The sequence below is a fragment of the Megachile rotundata genome, unplaced genomic scaffold (genome assembly GCF_050947335.1).
Source record: "Megachile rotundata isolate GNS110a unplaced genomic scaffold, iyMegRotu1 scaffold0744, whole genome shotgun sequence".
In the NCBI taxonomy this organism is placed as follows: Eukaryota; Metazoa; Arthropoda; class Insecta; order Hymenoptera; family Megachilidae; genus Megachile; species Megachile rotundata.
Window position 1 is genome coordinate 1 of NW_027474041.1, and position 10,000 is coordinate 10,000.

The 10,000-nt window shown below is 39.1% G+C and overlaps 1 non-coding gene across 1 annotated transcript in view; it reads left to right on the forward strand.

Moving 5' to 3' along the window:
• Window positions 1-9,888: 9,888 nt before the first annotated feature.
• Window positions 9,889-10,000, forward strand: part of LOC143266447 (small subunit ribosomal RNA) — a 1,933-nt gene continuing 1,821 nt past the window's right edge. The window contains exon 1 of the ribosomal RNA XR_013041428.1: window positions 9,889-10,000. This exon is cut by the window's right edge and continues 1,821 nt beyond it. This is a non-coding gene — a ribosomal RNA (small subunit ribosomal RNA).

Consider the following 10,000-nt stretch of genomic DNA (forward strand, 5'->3'; position numbering starts at 1 on the left):
ATGCTAAGTACTACACGTCGGATGTTAGAAAGACGGAAAGCAATACGCGGCCAGGACATTGAAAATGAGAAAGCAATACGCGGCCAGGACTTTGGAAATGAGAAAGCAATACGCGGCCAGGACTTTGGAAATGAGAAAGCAATACGCGGCCAGGACTTTGGAAATGAGAAAGCAATACGCGGCCAGGACTATGGAAATGAGAAAGCAATACGCGGCCAGGACTTTGGAATGAGAAAGCAATACGCGGCCAGGACTTAGAAAATGTAAACGACGCACCGAACCGGACTATGCGGAACGGAGTTCGTCGATAACTCGAACAATTGCGCACCCGAACGTGCCAAACTGGTACAGGAATGCTAGAAATACGTTACTTATCTATTCTAAGCATTAATTCAATAGGTTGTCAGTAGCCGATCCACCGAACTCGACTATGCCCGGGGGACATAGTCGCGGTTGCGCTCCGTACCGAACCGACTAAGCGGAACGGAGTTTCGGCGAATTTCTACCATTTTGAATTCGAACGTACAAAAACGTTATGGGGGGAATAGAAATCCGTTACAGTATCGATTCTAAGTGTTTCTTCTATGCGTTGTCAGTCATCGGTTCACCGAACCGACTAAGCGGAACGGAATTTTATCGATAATATCTACAATAGTGGATCCGAACGTGCCAAAACGGTATAGGAATGCTAGAAATACGTTACTGCATCGATTCTGAGCATTAATTCAATAGGTTGTCAGTAGCCGATCCACCGAACCGACTATGCCGGGGGGACATAGTCGCGGTTGCGCTCCGTACCGAACCGACTAAGCGGAACGGAGTTTCGTCGATAATTTCTACCATTTTGAATTCGAACGTACAAAAACGTTATGGGGGAAATAGAAATCCGTTACAGTATCGATTCTAAGTGTTTCTTCTATGCGTTGTCAGTCATCGGTTCACCGAACCGACTAAGCGGAACGGAATTTTATCGATAATATCTACAATAGTGGATCCGAACGTGCCAAAACGGTATAGGAATGCTAGAAATACGTTACTGCATCGATTCTGGAGCATTAATTCAATAGGTTGTCAGTAGCCGATCCACTGAACCGACTATGCCGGGGGGACATAGTCGCGGTTGCGCTCCGTACCGAACCGACTAAGCGGAACGGAGTTTCGTCGATAATTTCTACCATTTTGAATTCGAACGTACAAAAACGTTATGGCGGTAATAGAAATCCGATACAGTATCGATACTGAGTGATTTTTCTATGCGTTGTCGGTCATCGGTTCACCGAACCGACTAAGCGGAACGGAGTTTTGTCGATAATATGTACAATAGTGGATCCGAACGTGCCAAAACGGTATAGGAATGCTAGAAATACGTTACTGCATCGATTCTGAGCATTAATTCAATAGGTTGTCAGTAGCCGATCCACCGAACCGACTATGCCGGGGGGACATCGTCGCGGTTGCGCTCCGTACCGAACCGACTAAGCGGAACGGAGTGTCGTCGATAATTTCTACCATTTTGAATTCGAACGTACAAAAACGTTATGGCGGTAATAGAAATCTGTTACAGTATCGATACTGAGTGATTTTCTATGCGTTGTCGGTCATCGGTTCACCGAAACGACTAAGCGGAACGGAATCTACAATAGTGCATCCGAACGTGCCAAAACGGTATAGGGACACTAGAAATACGTTACTTTATCTATTCTAAGCAATAATTCAATAGGTTGTCAGTAGCCGATCCACCGAACCGACTATGCCGGAGGGACTTGGTCGCACTCGGACGGTCCACCGAACCGACTATGCGGAACAGAGTTTCGTGGATGATTTCTACGATATTGAATTCGGACGTACCAAAACGTTCTAGCGGCAATAGAAATCGGCTACGGCATCGATTCTAAGTGTTTTTTATATGCGTTGTCAGTCATCGGTTCACCGAACCGACTATGCGGAACGATGTTTCTCCGTTAATTTCGACATTTATGAATCCGAACGTGCCGAAACGGTATAGCGGTGCTAGATATACGTTACTTTATTGGTTTTGAGCAATTTTTATATAGGTTGTCAATCATCGTTTCACCGAACCGACAATGCGGAATGAAAAAATTTCGATAATTACGTTAATAATGAATCCGAACGTGCCAAAGTGGTATAAATGTTCTAGCAATACGTTATTCTATAGGTTTTGATCGTTTTTTATATATGTTGTCAGTCATCGTTTCACCGAACCGACTATGCCGGAAGGACTTGGTCGTGCTCGGACGGCCCACCGAACCGACTATGCGGAACGAAAAATTTTCAATAATTTTGTTATTTATTAATCCGAACGTGTCAAAGCGGTATAAATCTTCTAGTCATACGATATTCGATAGGTTTTAATCGTTTTTATTATAGGTTGTCAGTCATCGTTTCACCGAACCGACTATGCGGAATGAAAAATTTTCGATAATTTCGTTAATTATGTATCCGAAAGTGCCGAAACGGTATATCGGTGCTAGAAATACGTTACTTTATCGGTTATGAACAATTTTTATACAGGTTGTCAATCATCGTTTCACCGAACCGACTATGCGGAACGAATAATTCTCAATAATTTTGTTATTTATGAATCCGAACGTGCCAAAGTTGTATAAACGTTCTAGTAATACGTTATTCTATTGGTTTTAATCGTTCTTAGTATAGGTTGTCAGTCATCGTTTCACCGAACCGACTATGCCGGACGGACTTGGTCGTGCTCGGACGGCCCACCGAACCGACTATGCGGAACGAATAATTTTCAATAATTTTGTTATTTATTAATCCGAACGTGTCAAAGCGGTATAAATCTTCTAGTCATACGATATTCGATAGGTTTTAATCGTTTTTATTATAGGTTGTCAGTCATCGTTTCACCGAACCGACTATGCGGAATGAAAAATTTTCGATAATTTCGTTAATTATGTATCCGAAAGTGCCGAAACGGTATATCGGTGCTAGAAATACGTTACTTTATCGGTTATGAACAATTTTTATACAGGTTGTCAATCATCGTTTCACCGAACCGACTATGCGGAACGAATAATTCTCAATAATTTTGTTATTTATGAATCCGAACGTGCCAAAGTTGTATAAACGTTCTAGTAATACGTTATTCTATTGGTTTTAATCGTTCTTAGTATAGGTTGTCAGTCATCGTTTCACCGAACCGACTATGCCGGACGGACTTGGTCGTGCTCGGACGGCCCACCGAACCGACTATGCGGAACGAATAATTTTCAATAATTTTGTTATTTATTAATCCGAACGTGTCAAAGCGGTATAAATCTTCTAGTCATACGATATTCGATAGGTTTTAATCGTTTTTATTATAGGTTGTCAGTCATCGTTTCACCGAACCGACTATGCGGAATGAAAAATTTTCGATAATTTCGTTAATTATGTATCCGAAAGTGCCGAAACGGTATATCGGTGCTAGAAATACGTTACTTTATCGGTTATGAACAATTTTTATACAGGTTGTCAATCATCGTTTCACCGAACCGACTATGCGGAACGAATAATTCTCAATAATTTTGTTATTTATGAATCCGAACGTGCCAAAGTTGTATAAACGTTCTAGTAATACGTTATTCTATTGGTTTTAATCGTTCTTAGTATAGGTTGTCAGTCATCGTTTCACCGAACCGACTATGCCGGACGGACTTGGTCGTGCTCGGACGGCCCACCGAACCGACTATGCGGAACGAATAATTTTCAATAATTTTGTTATTTATTAATCCGAACGTGTCAAAGCGGTATAAATCTTCTAGTCATACGATATTCGATAGGTTTTAATCGTTTTTATTATAGGTTGTCAGTCATCGTTTCACCGAACCGACTATGCGGAATGAAAAATTTTCGATAATTTCGTTAATTATGTATCCGAAAGTGCCGAAACGGTATATCGGTGCTAGAAATACGTTACTTTATCGGTTATGAACAATTTTTATACAGGTTGTCAATCATCGTTTCACCGAACCGACTATGCGGAACGAATAATTCTCAATAATTTTGTTATTTATGAATCCGAACGTGCCAAAGTTGTATAAACGTTCTAGTAATACGTTATTCTATTGGTTTTAATCGTTCTTAGTATAGGTTGTCAGTCATCGTTTCACCGAACCGACTATGCCGGACGGACTTGGTCGTGCTCGGACGGCCCACCGAACCGACTATGCGGAACGAATAATTTTCAATAATTTTGTTATTTATGAATCCGAACGTGCAAAAATTGTATAAATGTTCCAGTAATACGTTATTCTATAGGTTTTAATCGTTTTTAATATAGGTTGTCAGTCATCGTTTCACCGAACCGACTATGCGGAACGAATAATTTTCAATAATTTTGTTATTTATGAATCCGAACGTGCAAAAATTGTATAAATGTTCCAGTAATACGTTATTCTATAGGTTTTAATCGTTTTTAATATAGGTTGTCAGTCATCGTTTCACCGAACCGACTATGCGGAACGAATAATTTTCAATATTTTGTTATTTATGAATCCGAACGTGCAAAAATTGTATAAATGTTCCAGTAATACGTTATTCTATAGGTTTTAATCGTTTTTAATATAGGTTGTCAGTCATCGTTTCACCGAACCGACTATGCGGAACGAATAATTTTCAATAATTTTGTTATTTATGAATCCGAACGTGCAAAAATTGTATAAATGTTCCAGTAATACGTTATTCTATAGGTTTTAATCGTTTTTAATATAGGTTGTCAGTCATCGTTTCACCGAACCGACTATGCGGAACGAATAATTTTCAATAATTTTGTTATTTATGAATCCGAACGTGCAAAAATTGTATAAATGTTCCAGTAATACGTTATTCTATAGGTTTTAATCGTTTTTAATATAGGTTGTCAGTCATCGTTTCACCGAACCGACTATGCGGAACGAATAATTTTCAATAATTTTGTTATTTATGAATCCGAACGTGCAAAAATTGTATAAATGTTCCAGTAATACGTTATTCTATAGGTTTTAATCGTTTTTAATATAGGTTGTCAGTCATCGTTTCACCGAACCGACTATGCGGAACGAATAATTCTCAATAATTTTGTTATTTATGAATCCGAGCGTGCCGAGGTGGTAGAAATGTTCCAGTAATACGTTATTCTATAGGTTTTAATCGTTTTTAATATAGGTTGTCAGTCATCGTTTCACCGAACCGACTATGCCGGAAGGACTTGGTCCCGGTCGGACGGCCTACCGAACCGACTATGCGGAACGAAAAATTTTCAATAATTTTGTTATTTATGAATCCGAACGTGCCAAAATTGTATAAATGTTCTAGTGATACGTTATTCTATACGTTATAATCATTTTTAATATAGGTTGTCAGTCACCGTTTCACCGAACCGACTATGCGCAATGAAAAATTTTCGATAATTTCGTTAATCATGAATAGGAACGTGCCAAAATGGTATAAATGTTCTAGTAGTGCGTTATTCTATACGTTTTAATCATTTTAATATAGGTTGTCAGTCACCTTTTCATCGAACCGACAATGCGCAATGAAAAATTTTCGATAATTTCGTTAATTATGAATCCGAACGTGCCAAAATGGTATAAATGTTCTAGTGATACGTTATTCTATAGGTTTTAATCGTTTTTTATATAGGTTGTCAGTCGTCGATTCACCGAACCGACTATGCCGGTGGGACATTGTCTCGCATCAGACGGTCCACCGAACCGACTATGCGGAACGAAAAATTTTCAATAATTTTGTTATTTATGAATCCGAACGTGCCAAAATTGTATAAATGTTCTAGTAATACGTTATTCTATTGGTTTTAATCGTTTTTTATATAGGTTGTCAGTCATCGTTTCACCGAACCGACTATGCGGAACGAAAAATTTTGGATAATTTCGTTAATTATGAATCCGAACGTGCCAAAATGGTATAAATGTTCTAGTAGTGCGTTATTCTATACGTTTTAATCATTTTTAATATAGGTTGTCAGTCACCTTTTCACCGAACCGACTATGCGCAATGAAAAATTTTCAATAATTTTGTTATTTATGAATCCGAACGTGCCAAAATTGTATAAATGTTCTAGTAATACGTTATTCTATTGGTTTTAATCGTTTTTTATATAGGTTGTCAGTCATCGTTTCACCGAACCGACTATGCGGAACGAAAAATTTTGGATAATTTCGTTAATTATGAATCCGAACGTGCCAAAATGGTATAAATGTTCTAGTAGTGCGTTATTCTATACGTTTTAATCATTTTTAATATAGGTTGTCAGTCACCTTTTCATCGAACCGACAATGCGCAATGAAAAATTTTCGATAATTTCGTTAATTATGAATCCGAACGTGCCAAAATGGTATAAATGTTCTAGTGATACGTTATTCTATAGGTTTTAATCGTTTTTTATATAGGTTGTCAGTCGTCGATTCACCGAACCGACTATGCCGGTGGGACATTGTCTCGCATCAGACGGTCCACCGAACCGACTATGCGGAACGAAAAATTTTCAATAATTTTGTTATTTATGAATCCGAACGTGCCAAAATTGTATAAATGTTCTAGTAATACGTTATTCTATTGGTTTTAATCGTTTTTTATATAGGTTGTCAGTCATCGTTTCACCGAACCGACTATGCGGAACGAAAAATTTTGGATAATTTCGTTAATTATGAATCCGAACGTGCCAAAATGGTATAAATGTTCTAGTAGTGCGTTATTCTATACGTTTTAATCATTTTTAATATAGGTTGTCAGTCACCTTTTCACCGAACCGACTATGCGCAATGAAAAATTTTCGATAATTTCGTTAATTATGAATCCGAACGTGCCAAAATGGTATAAATGTTCTAGTGATACGTTATTCTATAGGTTTTAATCGTTTTTTATATAGGTTGTCAGTCGTCGATTCACCGAACCGACTATGCCGGAGGGACTTTGGTACGTTCGGACTCGGCACCGAACCGACTATGCGGAGAGATTTTTGCTCAATTTTTTGAAAAAATATAAATATTTTCTCGATTCTTGTATGTTATTTGGACGTATACTGTTATTTGTTACTCGTTTATTACGTTAGAAATTCGTTTGGTATTTATTTTGGCGAGAAAAGGAAAAAAAATTTTTTTTTCGATTAATTTTGTCATTAAATTTCGTAAAATAATTGTTAAAACATCGTCCGTATACTTTTTAGCGTGTTTGACAACTTTTTGAAAAATCGATTTTTTTCGCGCTAAGTTTTACCGCACTTTCGAATTGGCACGTTCGGATCGCGCGTTAGCATCGTAAGCGCCCGTGCGTAACGGCCGGCGTCGCCGACCATCCGGCCGGCCGTTCGGTACCTATAAGGAGACGTTCGGTCCGATCGTACCAGACGGAACAGAGTCGGGCGCGTGGCTATTCTATGACCTCGGTTGAGAACTAGTCCACCGCTCCTCGTGCGTAACTTCGTGTTGCCTCGACTGTTCGTGTTCTCGGTATCGATGCAGGATTTTCTCCACACTGCATTGTCGCGTGTCGGCGTCTAAGACCAAATGGCACATATGCGACGAACCTTTAACATGAGGCTGGTGACTCGTATGCACTTTGGTGTGTACGTTGTACTGACTCAAGCGGCACAGGCTACTAAAAATTAAAAAGGGATAGAATAAAACCGACCGTTCTAAAACGGGCCAAAAAAGGTTTTATAAAATTTATTTTAAAATGAATTAGATAGTGGTGTTGAACGAACTTGTTCGTTACAACGCCTTCAGTCGAGAGGCTAAAAAATTTTGAAACGGAATATTTATTCCGAAATTCAGAAATGATATTACGTCCCCTTAATGTTTTGTGCGTCTCGAACGCCTAAATATTTTCTCGATGCGCGAGAAAACTTCTTCTTCGCGGAGAGTTTTTCGGTACGATGAAGTAAAATATTAAATAAATGCTTCACTATACGTACAGCGCAGAGATATTGAAACGAAATAATATGTAACTATGACTCGTAAAAACGGTTTCTGAAATGGAAACTTCTTCCAAAGTGAAGAGTTTTCGGTACGGGTGATTTCTCGATATTACATCGAGTTTTCGCTTATACGTACAAAAAATATTATTACGGTGTGTATCGTAACTATGACACGAAATTTTGAGAGAGAGAAAATAAAAATTTGGGTGGATTTGTAAGAATCGATGTGCCCAGCGCGAGCTAAAATTCTCTGTGTACGTGCTTGCTCCGATTTGTTTTTTTCGAACAGCATGTCCGTTGTACGCGCTATCACGGTACGTTCAGCACGCCACTTGTACGCGCTAACCTTTATCGGTGTGTCTTAAATAAAATACCAAAGAGAGTTGAAAGGAGAGAATAGAAGAGAGAGTTTGGAGGAACAAAAATTTAATATGACTGAAAAACACATGAGAGAAGAACCAAATAAAAAAAGGGAACGTTTAAGCTGATATTGGTTCATCACAAAAAAATGGTATTTATGAAAAAGGCGGAAAGAACACCGATATTGTGGAGGTTCAATACGGAGCGTGTGTGGTTTACGTGCTTATACCGTTTCGATGTAAAGCGTGAAAGCGGGTGTACGTGCTTCCAAAATTTCAACGGATACACACTTTCCGGCACGGAGAGAGTTTTAGCGGGATTTTCTTTTACGCGCTTCTTCGATATCCACGACGAAAAGAGAGACTAAAAACGGAGGTTTCGTATCGATATATGCCTAGCGCGAGCTACCTTTGTACGTGCTTCCTCTTGTTCGTTTTTCGAACAGCATGTCCGTTGTACGCGCTATCACGGTACGTTCAGCACGCCACTGTACGCGCTAACCTTTATCGGTGTGTCTTAAATAAAATACCAAAGAGAGTGAAAGGAGAGAGAATAGAGAGAGTTTGGAGGAACAACAATTTTTAATATGACTGAAACACATGAGAGGAGAGAGAAGAACCAAATAAAAAAGGAACGTTTAAGCTGATATTGGTTCATTGCAAAAAATGGTATTTATGAAAAAAGGCGAAAGAACACCGATATTGTGGAGGTTCAATACGAGCGAGCGTGTGTGGTTTACGTGCTTATACCGTTTCGATGCAAAGCGTGAAATGAAAAGCGGTGTTACGTGCTTCTAAAACTTTTCAACGAGAAATCTTTCTGGCACGAAAGGATTTGCATTTTTTTACGCGCTTTATCGATACAAAATAAGAGAAAGAGACCCCCGTGGAGGAACGAAACGTTTATATCGACACGGTTTCGATTCGTTTCGACGAACAGCATGTCCGCTGTACGCGCCATAGCGTATTGTCCAGCGTGATCCGCTATACGCGCTATTTCGGTGTTGTGTCGTTAAACGAAATATTGTATATCAAAGACTTATAATATAACTTCACGTAATATAAATAATATTACGAACCAGAAAAGGAAACGGGCAAAAAGAGGAGAGCTGCAAATTGGTTCGTGTACAAAAAGTTGTACAAAAATAATCATAAAAGAAAAGGGAACGTTTAAGCTGAAAAACTGAAATAAACGAACACAACGTCCAGCGTGCTTGTTACGCGCTTACACCGAATGGGGATCGATTAATTCGTTCCGAGCGTGTGCGGTTTACGCGCTTCTTACGTTTCGACGAACGGCGTGAAAGCGGTGTGTACGTGCTTTCAAAACTTTTTTGAACCGGAGAGAATATTATTCTTCGGCATTACTACGTCGATATGCGTTTCTTCGAATCTCCGGCATTGAGGTTGTGGAGGATTCGTAATAAAATCGAAACGAGAGAGAGAGAGAGAGAGAGAGAAAAGGAGGAGGAGGAGAATTGTGAGTCTTAACGTCGATCGGTCGTTGTTAAATTGTAAAGGCGCCGTCGAACGTAGAAAGACCCAATTTGATGTTAAATAAAATTGGCTTAAGAAAAATGAAATAATTCTTTAAGCTCCCTGGTTGATCCTGCCAGTAGTCATATGCTTGTCTCAAAGATTAAGCCATGCATGTCTAAGTACATACCGAATTAAGGTGAAACCGCGAATGGCTCATTAAATCAGTTTT